The sequence below is a fragment of the Loxodonta africana genome, chromosome 8 (genome assembly GCF_030014295.1).
Source record: "Loxodonta africana isolate mLoxAfr1 chromosome 8, mLoxAfr1.hap2, whole genome shotgun sequence".
NCBI classification, from domain to species: domain Eukaryota; kingdom Metazoa; phylum Chordata; class Mammalia; order Proboscidea; family Elephantidae; genus Loxodonta; species Loxodonta africana.
In genome coordinates, this window is record NC_087349.1 from 104,034,370 (window position 1) to 104,037,069 (window position 2,700).

Below are 2,700 nucleotides of genomic sequence, written 5' to 3' on the forward strand. Positions count from 1 at the left end.
AAAAAGCTAATATTAAAGGAAAGATGAACCCAGATTGTGTTTGGAATAGTAAATATATTATACAGTCAAACCAAAGGTGGAAAACAGCCAAGAAAACAAATAGAAAACCCCTGGAGTCAAAAAGGATGAATAAGACATTTTAGCAGTGGGTTTATTTTTCCATCAAATCTCTAGCCTTCTCTTATTATATTATTGTTTGGGTAATACGGAGTGTCTTTGAACTCCCAAAATTATTTAAAATAAATGTTGATGAAATACCAAATAGATTGCAGCCCTGCCATTTTACCTCAAGCCCTGCTTCTGGTTCCTTCATGGGAGGCATTTTATTTTAAAGTGAGATGTGAAACATCTCCTTGAAGGCGCCCACAGCCTGTGCTTGGTATATAGCCTCCTCCCTGGGGCCATCTTGTTTCCTACTTTTCCTACTAGCCTCGCTACTTTTGTTTATTTTGACTTGCTACATGGCATGCATCTTGGTAAGATGACACCTTTTAAAGCAAGAAAATGTATAAATACTTATTTTTCCTTATTTTTTTCTGACTAATTTTGAACACCTTGTGTAAGGGATCTAGTTATGAGAGCAAAGATGTTTGGATTTATGGGAGGAAATTCTCCCCTGTGAATCAGGAAAGCATGGAACATTCCTGTGAGGGGGTGTTATGGATTAAGTTGTGTCCCCCTAAATTACGTGTTGGAATACTAAACCCTCACCCTGTGGACGTAAATAAGTTTTCTTTGGTATGTCAATGAGGATATAACAGTGTAGAGTGTCTTAAACCTAAGGACTTTCAAGACATAAAAAGAGCAGACTGGAAGCAGAGAGAAGCACAGAACGGGGGAAGGATAGATGCCATGTGGAGATTACCAAGAAATCCTGGAATGCTGGGGCCAGAGAAGTGGGGACAAGTATCTTCCTCCAGAACTAAGTGAAAGAGCTGATGCCCTAAATTTGGGCATCTGGCCTCCTCAACTATGAGAAAACAAATTTCTGTTCAGTAAAGCCACCCACTTGCAGTATTTCTGTTACAGCAGCAGTAGGAAACTAATACAATTGGGGAAGCCCTGCCAGAGGCAGGCGAGGAGACACTACCCGCAGGGTGCAAGGCCTCCTGGGGACCTGAGGTACCTGTTTTTTTTTTTTGCGGGGGGTGTCCATCCTTGTATCCCCAAGATACTGCAGCCAGGACCCACCTGACCTCCCCAGCAACAACCACTACCCTCAGCTGGTGACTCAAAAGCTACCTGCTGCTACTCAGACATAGAAAAGGGAAACTTTTTTTTTTCTTTTTTTTATGATGGTCTGGAGAATAATACTGCAAACTGAGAATCAAAAACACAGAAGGGATGCCTGAAGCTATCAAAAACCACATAAACATAGGCTTCTATCACGGCAGATTTTTTGTTAGCTTGTGTTAAAGTGGTGGTGCAGTGGTTAAAGCGATTGACTGCTAACCAAAAGGTCAGTGTGAACCACCAGCGGCTCTGTGGGAGAAAGATGCAGCGGTCTGCTTCCAGAGAGATTTACAGCCTTGGACACCCTATGGGGACACTATGAGTGGGAACTGGCTTGTCAGCAGCAGGTTTGGGATTTTAGCGTTAAAGCAGGAGGCCTGGTGGTACAGTGGTTAAGCGCTCAGCTGCGAACTGGAAGGTCAGTGGTTCAAACCCATCAGCCACTCCGTGGGAAAAAGATGTGGCAGTCTGCTTCCCTAAAGGTTTACAGCCTTGGAAACCCTATGGAGTTGTTCTACTCTGTCACGTAGGCTCGCCACGAGTCAGAATTCAACTTGACGGCAGTGGGTCTGGTTTTGGTATTTTGGTGTTAAGGTGAGGAGCCCTGGTGGCATAATGGCTAACTGCTCAGTCGCTAACTGAAAGATTGGGGTTAGTGCCCACCAGTGGCTCCACAGGAGAAAAGACCCGTGATCTCCTGTAAAGATTACAGCCTAGGAAATCTTATGGAGCAGTTCTACTCTGCCATATAGGGTCACTATGAGTCGGGATCGACTCAATGGCACACAACATTGGCAGTGTTACAGTACCTTTGAAATTATCTTGGAAATAATATGTAAAAAAGGAATCCCTGGGTAGTGCAAATAGTTGATGCGCTTGGCTGCTAATCATAATGTTAGAGGTTCAAGTCCACACAGAGTCACCTCAGAAGAAAGGCTTTGGGATCTACTTCTAAAAAATCAGCCACTAAAATCCCTACAAGCACAGCTGTGCTCTGACACAAATGGGGTCGTCATGAGTTGGAATCCACTTGAAGGCAACTGGTAAACTATTAGTCATTAAACTGTTTTTATGTCCTCCCTCGTAAAAGTTTGGCGAAGGGATGAAATATGTAAAACAACAGTGGCTGCAATTTTCCTGCCTACTGTCTGTATATCCTCCCAGTGCCACTGGTGGTATCTATCTGATTTTCCACTCTACCCATGAGGAACCTTTGTCTTGGAGCAGAAGTCCATTCAGCTTGTATGTGGAGGGTTCCTTTCCATTCATCTATGAATTAAATAAGGTCCCTGGAGAGAGCAAATGGGTCAGACTTGACTACTAACCTAAAGGTTGGTGGTTCGAACCCACCCAGTGGCATCACATAGGAAACACCTGGTGATCTGCTTCTCTTAAGATAACAGCCAGCAGAGCCCTATGGAGAAGCTCTACTCTGTAACACATGGGGCTGCCACGGATTTGGCTCGG